Source organism: Vitis vinifera, chromosome 2 (assembly GCF_030704535.1).
Source record: "Vitis vinifera cultivar Pinot Noir 40024 chromosome 2, ASM3070453v1".
In the NCBI taxonomy this organism is placed as follows: Eukaryota; Viridiplantae; Streptophyta; class Magnoliopsida; order Vitales; family Vitaceae; genus Vitis; species Vitis vinifera.
This window is the reverse complement of record NC_081806.1, coordinates 4,790,762-4,809,237: the sequence shown is the minus strand read 5'-3', so window position 1 is coordinate 4,809,237 and position 18,476 is coordinate 4,790,762.

Here is an 18,476-nt window from a genome sequence, read left to right as displayed (position 1 = left end):
TGGTTCGTGTCACTACCAGAAGCGAGCGGGCGTTGGCTTTATGTCATTTTGTTCATTATTTAGGCTGCCATTATACCTTGAAAAATTAAATTTTCTGTGCCGCAACGGCAAGAAATATTGTACAGATTTGTTTCCGGCCATGACCATGAGGTCCAAGATGATGACTTTTTGTGTTGAAGTTTGGACTATCGAGAATAACTGACTGCAAAATATGCGTTGATGACAAGTTCAATTTTGGAGGTCTCTGAAATCTTTATCCTTTTTCAGAAGCAAAATTATTGAAGCCATTTTCCCTGGAGGAAGAGTTAATACAAAGGTCAACTTCAATTACAAAGGATGAAAATTTTGAAGATGGGAAATAGGGGATCAGATTGTTTGAATCCTAATACAGAACACACTCGCACCACAAGAGCTGGCAAATGGGTTTTCTCGATTTCTTCGTTCCTGACATTGCAGCCTACAACACTTCAATTGAAATCTAGAACCTGCAAATCCCTTTATAACTTATTGTCTTGTCTATCAATACCAAGACGCAAGCTTAATTTGGTTCCTCTACCCATGACGAGCGCCCAAATGCAATTAATTTATTAAATATGATAGCTTTCGGTCACTTTTTGTGGTAAAATCATGACTATGTGGACTTCTAGTCATGGTTACTAGTCATGGTTATCATGGAAACCATGACTAGAAGAAAATCTTATAACTTTTTGTGATAGGTTTTTTTTTTTAAAAAAAAAAAATTATTAAAGAACAAAATATTAATCCTTTAAAATATTAGCCATGGTCATCACAAAAAGTGTGACCAGAAGAAAATCCCATGACAACAGTTATAATCTAAACCATGACGGATAAAAATCTTGATAGTTCTTTATGATACTTTTTTAAGTAATATCGTGACCAGAGATTTTTACATGGTTATTGAAATATGATAAAAAAAATTTAGGAATTACTTTTAAAATAATAATAATTTTGATTTTCAATTATATAAAAGGTTTAAGAAATTATTAACTTTTGGAAAAAAAAATCAATTTTAATTATTTAAATTTGGAATGGTATAAATATTTGGAAAAATGATTAATTTCCAAAAAAATAAATTAATAACAATGTTTTAAATATCGGACCGGACCGGCCGGTCCGACCGGTCGAACCGTCGACCGGTCAACTTTCCGGTTCGGTCCGTCTCAATGAACCGTTTTGTGGTCGCACCGACATTGAACCGTTCAAACCACCGGTCGAACCGCCGAACCGGACAAACCGTCCGGTCTTTCACGAACCTACCAAGCCTTCTTTTTTATATTCTACAAAAATTTGTTTAATATTAAAAGGCCCATTATCCATTGAGCCCATTCCACACCCATAACTTTTGAAACTCAAATTAATTATAAGCTCATACTTGGTTTAAACAACTGGGCCCAATTAAATAAAACATTCAACTTATTAACATTTCTCTTGGGCCATGCCTTTAAGCCCAATTTGTTGGCTTGTTAAGTTTGCTATGCATGTTGCAAGGTATTTATAGAGCACTTGAAGCACATGGAATTCATGTGCTTCCGATGTGGGACTGGGAATAGGACTGCCTCTTTGAGGGCTGGACGCATGAACCATATAATTGCAATGTTGTTAATATATATATATATATATATATATATAATAAGACTTAACATTAATGTTTTTATTTCAAATTTTTATCATATAAAATGTTTAAAGAAATGTAAATATTTAAATTCCTGTTTATTTTTATAACAATTATAAAAAATAATATAAATTAATTAATAGAATAATTTTAAAACAATAAAATACAAAGACAAAAAGATAAAATTAAATATATAATTTTTTTCATCTTAAATATATCTTCATTCTTAAATATTACATCTTTCTATTTAATAAAATTTAAAATATTAAACTTTATCATTTAATTTAATATACCAAATATAAAAATCAAATATTATTAAAATTTATAAATTTATATATTTTTAATTTTATATAATATATAAATTATATATTTATTACATCACCGGTTCAATAGCGGTTCGACCGTCGATCCGACCGGTGAACCGTGAACCGGTAATTTTTCCAGTTCGATCACCGGTCCGGTTCTGAAAACATTGATTAATAATCATTTTAAAATTTAGAATGAAGTAAGAATTTTAGAAAATTATTATTTGTGGAAAGGTTCAAAAATTAAATTTTGTTGTAAAATAAAAGAAAAAGAAATTAATCGAGAAATAAATTGCAATGCTTAGAAGAGGATACTAATTTAATTAATAGGTCTCCATTTTATGAAAAGTCATGAAAAGATTTACAACGGCATTTGAGTTAATCATTTATATCAGAAATTGGAAGATCATTCACAAGTTCTCATAGCTTAACAAACTTCATTACTTATAACACTCATCATTAGATGATCATAAGAATGTCTTATTAAAACCTTATTGGGAAAAAACTGATAGGAAAAACCCTAGTGAATAAAAAAGAGTATAATATTATTTAAATGATTTGACTATTAGAATTGTCTTATCACAAACCTTGTTAGTAAAATTCAATGGAACAAAACCTAAACAAATGAAAAAAGAATGCAGTATATCTATATCAATATTATCCCCCTTATATAGACATGATTATGCTTTCTTCAACGCTTTAACTGACAAATCTCTCAATTTTCACATTTCAATGTTGTATCTTAACCATTTCAATGTACTCAATAGTAAAGCTTTTGTGAATAAATCTGCTATATTATCATGAAACCAGATATCCTAAACATCGATTTCACTATTCTCTTGGAGTTATAGAAGAATTTGGTAGAAATCTACTTAGTTTTATCAAATTTTATAAATCTTATTTTAATTTGTGTAAAACAAGTAGCATTATCTTCATGTCACTTGGTAGCATTATCTTTAATAGAGGATAGTCCACATGATTTCTGAATATGCTGAATCATTGACATTAATCATACACATTCATAACTTGCTTCATAAATTGAGAGTATCTCTAAATGATTTAAAGAAATGACTACCATTGTTTGTTTAATTGATATTAATGATATTGTTGCACTTGTTGGGATAAAACCCTAAAAAATATGACATAATTGAGTTCATTAATAAATTTATTTATTTATTTACTTTCATATTCCCTGTAGTATCCTATAAGTATTAATTAATTGAGCATACTAATTTGAGTCGAAATATGCACTCCAATGACATATATATGTTATGATTTATACAATATAAAAAGCTCAAATCATCAAACGTAACTCAAATTGATGCTAAGGCCTTATTTATGGATCTAACTTCTATTTTGAGTCTAATTCCAAGTTTAAGAGATGAAGAAAATGATAAGTGTAAAAGTTATTATCAACCAAGGAAGTGGAAATGTTAAACAAGCATAATTGAGAGACTCGGAACTTATGAACCATGAAGAGTCTAAGAAAGGTTTAAACGAGTGAGTCATGAGTATGAAATACTAGTAATGAATATTATAAAGTAAGATAGATGACAAGCAACCATGAGGAAAGAGGTTTGGAAGCAACTACAATCAAACTTAAAATGAAATTTGGAACTCAAACCTAGCAACAACCTTGACTTTGACCTGATTTTTGAAGTACTTTTTATGATCTTTTTGGAGCAAGCTACAAAAAAATAGGTTTTTAATGACGAACCTTTAGTCACGGCCACAAATATGGTGACCAAAGGTATTATTTTGTCACAGCCACGATAAAATTGTGACTATATATGTGTTAATAAATTTAGGGTGGGAAAAAAAACATGTTTAGTCACGGTGATTTTTACCAACTGTCACCAAAAACATTGATGAGAGGGTATTTTAGTGAAAAAATTATTTGAAACCGTGACTATTTGTAAATTTAGGGAGGGAAATTTTAGCGCCAATAATTTTAGTCACGGTAATTTTATCATTCATGACAAAAAGTGTAACAAATGATGTTTTAGTCACAATTTTTTGTGAAACCGTCACTATATATATATATATATATATATATATATATTGTGACTTTTAGTCACACCATTGATTGACTGTGACTGTATGGGAACTTATAGTCACAAATTTCACATTGATCGTGACCAAATGCATAGAGGTTTATTTTAAATATTTTGAACCTATGGTAACGAGATTCACACAATCGTGGCCAAAGTCTATTATTTATTTTAAACCTTTTTGGGTTACCTATTATAATTTTTTAGAAAATATTATATATCATAGAAATTATCATTAATAGTAATAATAATAGTTTTTATTAATTATAAAAATTTTAAAATTATATTATTATTATTATTTTTTTTTAAGTTAAGAAACAAATTAGTGTGTTACTTATTTTTCTTTAGTTAAAATTATTTAATTTCCTTGTTATGATTAATGTTTTAATAAGAAGTAAAATAAAATTTAATATATTAGTTTAAAAATATGATGGTTCAATTTGATATTATTTGATAAAAAGTTTAAATGTAAGTGAGTTAGCAAATTAAAAAATAATTTGGATTTTATATATGATAAATAATTTTTATTGTATTTAAAGTATCAATAAAAGTAATAACTAAATTTTACTATTAACAATTAAGATCAATAGATAAATGAAAAAAAAATATAATCAATTAATCAATATAAGGTAAATATATAAGTAAATAAAGAGTTGAAGGGCATTTGAAAAGTCAACCCATGACAATCACCATTGAATACTGATTATTATATTGGGAAACCAATGTAATATAAAATTTTAAAATTTTAAAACTTGATAAGCTTGATAAAACTTGATACAATTTTAAAAAATAAAATTTTCAAAATATAAAACTTGATAAATTTCTCATATATAATTACAAAATTTTAAATTTTAAAACTTGATAAATTTCTAATATAAAATTTTTAAATTTTAAAACTTCAAAAACTTGATAAAACTTAATCAAATTTAAATTTTAAAACTTCAAAAACTTGATAAAACTTAATTAAAATTTTAAAATAACTCTTTGAGTAAAACATTGAATTTTCAAAATTAATTTTAAATTTTAAAAGCGTGATAATTTTAAAACTTGAAAAACTTTCAAAATTAAATGAGTTAAATAATTTTTAAATAATTAAATGAGCTTAAATAATTTTTATATTTTTAACAATTAGATTTTTTTTGTTAGACTTTTATGCCATCAATTATCTTTGTAATTTAAAATTAATTAATTAAATTTTATATGGTATAATCATGAGCTTAAATTTTATATATTTATTCTCCCACTAATTGATGGGTTATACAGACAACAAATTTGCCTTGAATGGTGCACTAGATATCAACGGGTATTTTTATTTTAAAATTGAATATAATTATTTTTATATTTAATAAATATAATTAAAATTAAATAATTTATTTAATTAATATAACCCAAAATGATAGTTAATAAATATAATTAAAATTAAATAAATTGTTTTTACAAATAATTATTTTAAATAAATAAATAGACAAATAATAATAATTTTTTACAAATTTTTATTTTTTCTTTATTTCCATCACGATTTTTTAAATAAATAAATAGACAAATAAATAAGAATTGGTAAGTTCCTCTAATATTAAATCCTAGTTTTTATTTTTAAAATTTTTAATAGTGGTGGTTACATTCAAAATAAACATAATTCATAAGGAGTATATACATAAATTATAAATTTTTATAATTTATTTTTTAAAATACAAATTAAATTTATATATATATGGGAAAGGGTAAGAGGAGAAGATACCCTAATTTTTTAAAATCTTGATCTTTTGTTCTTTTTTCCTTAACAAACAAGCCAGCAAAAGAAAAAAAAAAAAAAATTGAATTAAAAAACAAACCAAAAGGAAAAAAAGGAAACAAAAATCTCTCTCATCTTTTGCCCACTATTTGAAGCTTCCACCGTCAGACCACATCTTCGAGAACCTCACTGCCAGCGTCGTCGTCGTTACCGCCGTCGACTACAACTGCCACTGCAGTCAGCATCGCGTCTGCGATGCTTGAGACTCAATCCCAAGGTAATGACTCTCACTGGCCTGAGTACGATCCGGATCTGAACCCTAATCGGACTGGTTTTTTGATATGCTTATTATTTATTAGTCCATGTTGTTTCTCTTTTGTGATTTCTGGTTCAGTGAAGGTTGTATTGAAGTAATGCTTATCTTATTGAATTTTTTTGTAGTTGTGTTGTTTTTCAGGCAATCAAATATGGAAATGATGGTGAATTTAGGTGATTATTAAGTTGTGCTCAAATTGAGTTCGAGTAGAAGTGGTAGCTAATTTAGAGAGAATTCAAATGGTTGTTTCAGTATTTGATGTTTTGAAATTCAAGTGATTAATTTTAGAGTGCGGTGTTTTGCTAAAATGTTGTTGGCTGATCAAATAGGAAAAAAATGGTAGATTTAGGTAATTAATGAGTTGGGGGTTGAATTAAGTTCAAAGAAAATTCAGACCATTGTTTCATATTGTCATTATCTTTTATGAAAACATAGCAACTTTAGATTGATTTTGATTGTTTCAAGGTGAAATTTTAGAAACTTTATGTGTTTTAGGGTTTTTTTTTTCCCCAGTTTCAGTCATTTTGTTCAATTACAATTTCCATTTGGGGTTTTGATTTTTGTTGTTTTGTTTTTGAAATATTTTCCTCATGTTGTTTCAGGGTAGAGGTTCTTTTCATTTGGCATTGAGGATTGGAAAAATCTGGTCTTTTGCTATTATTACTTGATTAACAGTGCAGTGAAGTATCTGGTAATTTTTTATACTTTCTAATGGATTAAGGTTTTGATGTCATTTTTACTTGTTTTGATGCATTGTTATTAGTCAGCTGCATCCATTGAAATATTTGATCCATTTGAGTGATCAGCATGGTTGAATGGTTGAATAATAATATACTATGATATTGATTTTCTGAATTGGAAAGATAGATCATTTTCTAATTGTCTTATGCAGAAGTGAGAAATCATGTATGACCATTTGTTGGACAATGGGATTGCTAGAAATTATGTACGATGGTTGATGCATGGGGAATATGAGTTTTGCGAACCTACAAATACTAGCACTAATGAGTCTGATATGCATGATGAGATGCAAGAAATGTTAAATGATGCATTTGGAATGTCAATGCCAAATGAGGAATCTGAAATAAGTCCACATGTGCATGAGAAGTTTGAAAAACCAAATGAAGATGCAAACAAATTTTATAATTTGTTAAGAGAAGCAGAGTAGGAACTATATCCAGGGTGTAAAAAATTCACAAAGTTGTCTTTTATCGTAAGATTATTTCATATGAAGTGTCTTAATGGATGAAACAATAAGTCCTTTACAATGTTGCTTGAATTGTTGAAGGAGACATTTCCTGAGAGTGAGACATTGCCAAACAATTATTATGAAGCAAAAAAAAAATACTTCGTGACCTTGGCCTACAATATATCAAGATTAATGCATGCCCCTCAGATTGCATGTTGTATTCAAAAGAGCATGCAAATGCAAATGAGTATGTTGTTTGTGGTGTCTTTAGATGGAAATCAAGTGATGATCATTCTACATATGAGTTCGCTAATTCAGCAAAGAAAAAGAAAATTCATGCTAAGGTTTTGCATTATTTTCCCTTAAAACCAATGCTTCAAATGTTATATATGTCATCTAAGACAACTTCTCACATGAAATGTCATGTTGATTGTTACATGGAATGTGAGATGATGAGGCATCTAGTGGACTCTTTGGCTTGGAAAAACTTCAATAACGTACACCCTTCATTTGCACTAGAACCTCGAAATGTTAGGCTCGATTTAGCAAGTGATGGGTTCAATCCTTTTGGGAATATGTCAATTTCATATAGCATGTGGCTTATGGTTCTTATTCCATATAACTTACCACCTTGGATGTGTATGAAACAAACATTTTTCATGTTGTCACTACTTATTCTTGGTCCAACTGCACCTAGGAATGACATTGACATACACTTACAACCATTGATAGATGAGTTGAATGACTTATGGGACGTTGGAGTTGAAACATATAATGCTTCAACAAAACAAAATTTTTGTATGCGTTCAGCTATATTATGGACCATCAATGATTTTCCTGCATATGCAAATTTTTCAGGTTGGAGTACTAAAGGGAAATTTGCTTGTCCTATTTGTAATAAGGATTGTTATTCATTTCGATTACAAAACGGACGGAGATGGTGTTACATGGGTCATCGTCGATTGATCATAGATTTCAACGTGATAAAAAGTCATTTGATGGAAATGAAGAGCATAGAGCAACACCTAAACAATTGTCTAGATGTTCTACATCAATTAGATGAAATGGAACATATTACTTTAGGGAAAACATAAAAAAATAAGATGTCAGCAAAAAGAAAAAAAGAACATGTTGAACTTGAGCATAATTGGAAAAAAAAAATAACATTTTTTTCCAACTGCCATATTGGAAAAAAAAAAACATTTTTTTCCAATTGCCATATTGGAAAACCCTCATTTTGCGTCACAATTTGGATGTAATGCATATTGAAAAGAATACATACGATAGTATAGTTGACACCTTGTTGAGTATCAATGGTAAATTGAATGATAACTTCAATAGTCATCTTGACTTGCAAGCTATGGGTATCAAAACACATACTATCATTATCTTGTGGACCAAGTACATCATTTACATGTTATAGAGGATACATCATTAATGGGTTCAGATTTCACACAAAAGAACGAGAAAAAGGAAAAAAAAAACTCAAAATAGTGGAGTTGTTGTGACTGCTAAGGTATCAAGCTTTGCAAGTGCAAGAGATAAGAACTCAATTCCTAATCATGTTTCTTACTATGATGTGCTAACTAATGTAATTGAGTTACATTACCTTGGTGGAAATAGAGTTATTTTATTCAAGTGTGACTAGTGGGATGTAATCAATAGTGGAAGGGGAATAAAGAAAGATGAATATAGGTTCACATGTTTGAATTTTGAACGTACCATATGCACAGATGAACCATTTGTGCTTGCATCTCAAGCAAAACAAGTCTTCTATGTTCAAAATTCAAACGAGGAAAATTGGCACACCGTTGTAGAGATACAAACTCGAGGGTTTTATGATATAAATCAGAAAGTATCTACTAATGATCCAGAACCATATCAACAACTTATAACACTTCATAGTCAACGTGTTGTGCATGAGTTAGTTGAGAATGATTTAATCAATTGGGATAGAAATGATATTGCAAGAGAAACTATCTAAACGGATGTTCTACTATCACGACAAGAAAACATTGTTGAAAGAGATAATGAATTCATTCATGATGATGATATAGATGATGTGTAGCTAATAATATTGGTAAGTACATAAATATATACTTATCAGATATACAAATTGTAATTTATTTCATATTATTTATGTAACTTATTTTGTATTACTTTTTCTAATTTACTTTATTATGTAGGAAATGTCACATCAAAGAGGAAAAATACAAATAGTGTCTCCAGAAGATGAGTTGAACAATCTACAACAACTCTCGGACATACAACCTACTGCAACTACTACTCCTAGTATTTCTAATCCTTCTGATTCTTCAGATCCTTCTGTTGTTGGTATGATTAAGAAGATTATGTTTAACTTTGCATATGATAAATGTGTTTACATATGTTTAATTTCTCGAATGATAGGTTTTTAATGTTTAATTTTATATAAGATAAGTAATTTATGTTTCTTTTAATTTCATTATTACTCTTAATAGGTTCATCCTCTAGCAAAAAGAGGACACGTAGCCCAACACGTAACTTAGATATACTTAGTATGAAACCAGGGAAAAAAAAACTACACGATTCCATACTAGATGGCAAGTTGTTTATGATGGAAAATAGGAAAGATTGTCAAGTTATATGGGAACATTGGTGCAATCTCAACACAATGTACTCATCCAAGTTCAAGATTGGAATCATGTTAGTGAAGATGTGAAGGAAAATAATTGGGTCTTAGTATTGACATATGCTAGTTACTATTCAATCTAAATTGTAATTTTATTGTTTAAAATTGATACCTCTTATTTATACATGACATTTTAATACAATACAGGAAAAATATGAATTAGAAGAAACATTTAAGAGCTACATTCTTCAATGTTGTGGAAATTTGTTTAGAAGCTATAGAAATAAAATGAAGGCTAAATATAACCCTTATAATACAAATGAGGAGAGATTGTGTCATCGACCTCCATACTTATCGAATAATGATTGGAGGTGGCTCATCCACTTTTGGGGTACACCTGAGGCCAAGGTAAAGATAATGATCTTTTCTTGATAATGTATCTTATGATACTCATATTCACATAAAATGATATTTATTAGTTATATCTAACCTAATACTTCATGTATATAACTTTTATTATGTTTCTATTACCTATATAGGTGACTTGCTATTTTTTAATTGATGTAGGATATCTTAGAAAAAAAAAAAGAGAAAAAAAACAAGGCAAATAGGGCAAAGCAAGTGATAAAGCATACATCGGGATCAAAAAGTTATGCTCAAATTCGATATGAACAAGTTGGAAATTTATTATTAATATGATTTGTTTGTTCATAAATAATTCATCATAAATAACTCAATTGTTTTACTTGTAAGAATAGGCACAAAAGAAGGAGGATCGAAGTGAGCCCAATAGAATTGAGATGTTTACCCTGACACACACAAGAAAATATGGGACGCCTGTTGATGATCATTCTAACAATTTTTTTTTTTTTGTTTTTTATAATTCCAGGATCAATTTAAGCAATTACTATCCTAACATGAGGGGACATCTTCTTCTACTTCTGCATCATCTGGAGCATCTACATTTGTATCATATACATCTGTAGCATCTACATATGTAGATGAGATATATACTCAAGTCATGGGTCCAGAGAGTCATGGTTGTGTTCGAGGGTATGGATTTGGTCCTACTCCTACCTTGGTCTTTGGTTCTACTAGTAGAAGGCGATCAAGAGCTATTCTTTCAACACAACTTGACAACGTCCAAGAGATGCTAATAGCTGCAAAACAAAAGTTTACAACTACAACTGAAGAACTCTCAAATGTGAAAGACGAACTCTCACATGTGAAAGAAACATTTGAAGAGAGGTTGATAGAAGTTCAAAGGAAGACACGAGAAGAAGTGAAAGAAGAGTTTGAAGAAAAAATGATAGAAATGCAAAGAAAAATGCAAGCTCAAATTCAAGAACAGATGATGCAAATGATGCAACGATTCCAGCAAAAGCAGTAGAAATTTGAAGATTTTGCTACATCTTTATATGATAGATTCTCTTAACTTTTTTGAAAATTATGCTACTTAATTATATAATAGATTCTCCTAACTTTTTTTGCTTTCTATGACTATTATGTGATGTTTGGTTGGTTGATTTGTTATATTATGTTAGAAGGTGAAACTAAATTTGAATATCTTTGTTCTTTGTTTGTTTTTTTTTTTTTTTTTTGTTATATTATGTTTTTTTTATTTAATGACTTATATTGATATATAAGTTTTTAACTAGCTTAGAATAATTGATTGTAATATATTGAAATTGTTTTAATTGCTTAATTACATATATATGTCTAAAATGGGTTTGTTTGGGTTTATAACAGGTTTGGGAAATTTGAATTTATAAAAAACCAATGTTCAAATATAACAAATTTTAGTCACGGCCACTAAAAAATTGTGACCATAAGTGTACTTTTAGTCACGATCAATAATGAACCGTCACTAAAATTTGGGGACAAGGCAGCCATCATATGATTAATTTCAGTCACGGTCATTAATAGTCATACCCATAAGTGTGCATTTTGTTAAAATAAACCTAATGATTAGTCACAATCATTTAATTACCGTGACCATAAGATCCATTTAGTCACGGTTAGGGCATTGACCGTGACCATAAGTTTACATTTAGTCACGATAACTTACTTGACCATGATCATAAGCTTACATATAGTCACGGTCGATAACTTTACCTGTGACTATAAGTGTACATTTAATCATGGTTTATTATTTGACTATGACTATAGGTTAAACATATAGTCACGATTTATTACCTGACCATGACTAAATCAACTTAATAAATAACAAAGTATTCTTAACTTTTTTTTGTCATAGTTTTTGTATGACCGTCACAAAAAAAGAAATCATATGGTCACGATCACTTAGGAACCGTGACCAATACCTTTAGCTACGCCTCATACTATGACGCTCGATCACGGTTTCATAAGACCGTGACAATAGGTTTTGGTCACAGATATATAAGATTTGGTGATGGTTGGGGACCGTCACTAAAAATCATATTTCTTATAGTGAAGTCACATATGGTTTTGAAGCTTAAAAGTAGGAGTCTAATGCTTCAAATAGTGCATAAATTGAAGTTAAAATGAAAAAGTTATGACCATTTGAAAACAATTGCACAAAATTGAAGGATCATTTCGATTTTGAAAATCAACTTATGAATTTGAAATCCATTTTGAAATGACCCAATTTCAAAAATCACACACTGCTACTTTGATGTTTCTCCTCTTCCACCTCGAGAATTGCATTTTAATCACTCTATCCCCCCTAAGTGAACCCCACACGATTGGAAATCATGATTTTATTATTATTTTTTTAGTCATTTTTATGAATTTGCAATTCATTTCGAAATGACCCAATTTCAAAATCACATACTACCACTTTGATATTGATGATCCTCCTTTACTTCAAGAATTGCATCTTAGGCACTCTATCCACCCTAAGTGGACCCCATACAACTGAAAAATCATGATTTTATTTTATTTTTAGTCATTTTTAGGTAATTATTTGTAAAATAAGTGGTCAATATGAACATGCTATGTGTTAGGTTTTCTTTTGTAGAAACTATAAAAACTCAAGTTTTAGGTTTTCTAAGGAGTTCTTGATTTTTATTTTTTTTAGGAGAATTAGAGATGATTTGATGATTATGAGGAAGGAAGAAGAAAACCTTGAAGATTTTTCTTGATTCGTTTTCTTTCTCTTTTTATTGTTGAATATATTATTACTTTTAATTTCTTTAAAATCAATAATGATTCTTTCTTATTCTTTTATGTATGTGAGAGTATGCTTATAAGATGCTAAAAAGTCATTTTGGGGTGAAACATAAAAACTTAAGGTTAAATCTAAAAGAAAACAATAAGTGAAATCAGATTAATAATGGAATTGAATAAAAGGTTAAAGACGCTAGTGTTGAGATCAAAATACCCTCTAAAATTAGTTTGACTTGAGAAATAGTATAATCACATATTCCTTGATAATAGGAATTTTCGGTAATTTTGATCCTTAGTTATTAGAGATTTTGTCATTGTTATCTATATTAAGACAAATATACATAGAATGGTAAAAGCGTAAAAACATTAGACTTAAACTTAGATTTTATATTTATTAATCTATTAAGCAATTAAATGGAATAAAATATTAAAAGTTATGATTCAAATCAACTTTAAGGTGTGAAACTTAAGTTGGTCTCATTGGACCATGCATTGTGATTACCTTAAGATTATTAAATTATATGCCCTTGTTTCACCTAAAGGTCTATACCTAAAGTTGGATTGTGAATACTCAATTTTGATTAATTAAATTAAATTGATACTTATTGTATAATTTAAATAAGTTTATTTTAGGAAATCTTTATCCATATTTTATTTTGATCTATTTATATTAGGTTTTTATTTTTTATTTATTTTTTTACCTATAGTAAATAATTAATCCTTTTAATCCAAAAACAATTGAGCACATTAGAGTTGATCACAGATGACGACAACCTAGAATACTACAAAGTCATAATGACTATATCTCTATTTTTTTTTCTCTAGAGTTATCACGTATTTAGGCTTTAATATTTTATTTACAATAAAGATTTGCAGTCACATACATGTTCATATCACTTGCATTGTACATGACTTTTGTCCATTAAAAGTTGCATAAAAAATACAAGTTATGAGTTTCTTACAAGATGACAAGTTATTCATAGTCGATTCGTGGATTTGTGCAATCTAGTAGAAATTGTAATGCATTACCTCATAATTTTAGGAATGACTTGTTTTAACCATCTAGATGGGTTTCTCATGATAAGTACACTAAATGACCACCCTTCAAGGCATCATCCCTAACTTTTTAGAATAAGGTTCAATGTTGTGGCTTTTTATTTCACTAGAGTGTTAACTAGTTTTCAACTTATGTAATGAACACACTATCGATGACTCCTAACTAGTTGGGTATAAATACCAAGGTTTAAAGACAAAAATGTTATAAACTCCTGAGAGCTAGTACTTAAGCCTTGAATAAGTCATTACACTCTTCTTCTTTATTCTTTTTTTTTCCTCAACTTATTGACCTTTTTTTTCAAAAAAAATCTCTACTTCTACATCTAAGTAGTTTTTCTTAAGCTAAAGAGTTCAATTCTTAAGTAGGCTACACCACAAGGATATGCCCTATGGAGTGTGTGGATTGAGTTACAAATATAAGTTGACCCTAACATACCAATTCAAGGATCCTAAAACTTTAACCTAACTATTTTTGCAACCAAATATATATAAAAGTAATGTAAATCCATTATCAACAAACATATCTACCAATCATGATTTTAATTCAAGAAAAGTAATTTCCTTTCAACAACCTAAATTTTAAGAAACAAGCAAGCTAAAAACGTTCATCACATGAGCTAAAAATGCTTAACACAAATAAATATTCTCAAAAGATATAACAATAAAAGCACACAATTTATTAAGAACCAATTTGATGTATGAAAGAATCTCGAGATCAAATGAAGATAGGGGGTGGCATTAGAGCACTTTCTAAGCATACATACTACCTATTGCGAGAGGAAGGATATTCACTCTTATTGTTGGAATATCCAAAATCTGATAGATGAATTAGAGTTAAAATCACAAATAGCCAAACAGAATTCATCTAACTAATGTCAGTTAAATTAGTTATGCCAGTTGTCAATACTTAACAGCTTTATTGATCCATTTCAAGTGTATAAATAGACCTCACCTGTACATTTTTATATCATCTGAATGTAAGGAGAATTTCAGTTTCAATACACGTTTGAGTGCTCCTCTGTTTTCTACTCTGTTTTCCTTACAATTCTGCATATCTTCACATGGTATCAGAGCTTCATATTTTCCGTTGTTCTTGATCTTTCTTGATTCTTCTTCATCTTTCCTGGTTGATTGTTACTTCACAATGACTGAGGAAGAACATGTTTTTATGGCTAACTCTCATTCATCAAATGGACCTGCACAGAATCTTTCAGATGATTCATCCAGCTACTATTACTTACATCCATCTGATAATCCTGGTGCACTTCTGGTTTCCGAGATATTCACTGGTGAGAATTATATTGCATGGAGTCGATCTATGTCAATTGCTCTAACAGTGAAAAATAAAATTGCATTTGTTGATGGTTCTCTGGTTCAACCGATCACTAATGATCCTCATCTTCATGTTGCTTGGCTAAGAACCAATAATCTTGTCCTGTCTTGGCTAATGAATTCAATTGCCAAAGAAATCTGTTGTAGTCTTCTCTATTTCACAAATGCTTTTGATATCTGGGAGGAACTGAAAATCAGATATCTCAGAAGTGATAGACCAAGGGTTTTCTCCCTGGAAAAATCATTAAGTTCCATTTCTCAAAATTCAAAATCTATCACTGAATATTTTAGTGAATTCAAGGCTTTATGGGATGAATACATTAGCTATCGTCCTATTCCCAGTTGCAGATGTGGGAACCTAAATCGTTGTTCTTGTAATATTTTGAAGGACTTGATTGATAGACAACAATCAGACTATGTAATGAAATTTCTTATGGGGCTTCACGATTCTTATTCAACAATTAGAAGTCAATTGCTACTGCAATCTCCTTTACCATCTATGAGCAGAGTTTTCTCCCTACTTTTACAAGAAGAGAGTCAAAGATCATTAACTAATGCAATTGGCATTTCCATTGATTCACAAGCAATGGTTGTTGAACAATCATCAAGAATCGTTTCAACAAGTAATACTCAATTCACAAAGCAGAAAGGAAAGTCTGATGCAATCTGCTCTCATTGTGGTTATTAGGGTCACTTAGTTGATAAATGTTTTCAGCTAATTGGATATCCTCCTGGATGGAAAGGACCAAGAGGAAAAAGATTCAACTCTACACTAACTGCAGCCAAAAATTTTCAAAGATTGCCTACTGCAAATAATACTAATGTTTTGGAGCAAAATTCAAGTAATTCCAACATGATTTTTTCTCAAGAACAAATCCAAAATCTGCTTACTCTAGCAAACAACCTTTCCAGCTCAAACACAAATTCTAATGCAACTGTCAATGTTGCATCCACCTCAGGTAATTCCTTTTTCTGCAATACAGTTTCTTCATCAAAGAACCAGTTTACTTGGATTCTTGATACAGGAGCAACAGATCATATGATATGTTCTCCCCTTCTATTTGACTCGATTGTTTTACCTAAAACATCTTCCAAAGTTCATTTACCAAATGGACAAACAGTTCCAATTATCTTCACTGGATCTGTAAAATTCTCACCTGATATTACTTTACACAATGCTCTTTATGTTCCATCTTTCAATATCAATCTTGTTTCTACATCAAGATTAACTAAAGATAATTCAATTGGATTATTTTTTCTTCAATCCAAATGTATCTTGCAGGACCTCAGCAAATGGAGGATGATTGGGCTTGCTGAAGTTCAATCTGCTTTATACCATCTTCAACAATTATCTGCTCAAACAAATAAAGAAATGTTTTCTAGTTCAATTGGTTTACCTTCTAGTTCTTTAGTTGAGTCTTGTACTGTTAATTCTGATCTATGGCATTTTCGTTTAGGCCATATTCCAAATGCAAAAATACAACTCATAAATAGTTCTGATTCTTCTGTAAAGGCTATTCATAACAAAGTTTGTGAGATCTGTCCATTAGCTAAACAGAAAAAGCTACCATTTCCTATATCAAATAGTTAATCAAATAAAGCCTTTCAATTGGTTCACACTGACATTTGGGGGCCTTTTTCCATTCCTTCATATTCTGGTTACATATTCTTTCTAACTATTGTTGATGATTTCACAAGATTCTCTTGGTTATTCTTAATAAAAACCAAAACAGAAACTCGAGCTATACTTACCAACTTTCTAGCTTATGTTCACACTCATTTCAACACTAATATTCAAACTCTTAGATCAGATAATGGTCAAGAATTTAATATGCCTACTTTCTATCAAGAACATGGCATTATTCATCAATTATCATGTGTTGAAACACCTGAACAAAATGGAAGGGTTGAAAGAAAACATCAACACCTATTGAATGTAGCTAGATCTCTCATGTTTCAGTCAAAATTACCCTTATCCTATTGGACAAATTGTGTATTAACAGCCACACATCTGATAAATCGTACTCCATCATACATTCTAAATAATCAAACACCATATCAGTTATTGTTTCAAAAGCCACCTAACTACAATTACTTCAAAGTCTTCGGTTGTTTATGCTTTGCTAGTACAATCACAAACAATCGAGGCAAATTCCATCCAAGAGCAACAAAATGTATTTTTCTTGGTTATCCACCAAACATTAAAGGATACAAAGTTCTTGACTTAACAACTCTCAAAACTTTTGTTTCTCGGAATGTACTTTTTCATGAATCTACATTTCCCTCTATTCCAGACACAATTCACAAACCTTTTGTTTTTCTAGATTTTCCCCAAATATATGAATCCAAATCCTGCAAACCAAACAACTTAGTTTATATAGCTTCTGGTTCTACAAATTCTACTGATCCAACCTCTGTTATTGAATCTTCAATTCCTGAAAAGACAATTCATGCAAACAATTATGCTAATAGTCTTAGAAGGTCTGAAAGAACCAAGCATTTACCTAAATACTTGCAGAATTACTATTGTGGTAATATGACTAAGATTGATTCAGCAACTCAAGCACCTTCAAGTTGCTCCTCATCTGGTAAGCACTACTGCATATTCTCCTTTTTATCTGATTCCAGATTATCCTCCAAACACAAAGCCTTCATTTCTGTTATTTCATCCACTTTTGAACCAAAAACTTACAAACAGGCTGTCTCAATTCCTCATTGGCAAACTACCATGACTGATGAAATAAAAGCTCTTGAGCATAATAAAACTTGGGATCTTGCAATTTTACCTCCAAACAAAACTGCTATAGGTTGTAAGTGGGTATATCGAGTGAAATTTAAGGCGGATGGGAGTGTAGAAAGGTACAAAGCCAGGCTTGTAGCCAAGGGCTACACTCAACAAGAGGGGCTTGATTTTTTTGACACATACTCTCTTGTTGCAAAGATGACAACAGTTAGAGTGCTTCTTGCTATTGCAGCAACTAAACAATGGTATTCACATCAACTTGATGTAAATAATGCCTTCTTACATGGAGACTTAAATGAGGAGGTCTACATGCAATTGCCACCAGGTTTTTCAACACCAAATGACCCTCAGGTTTGTA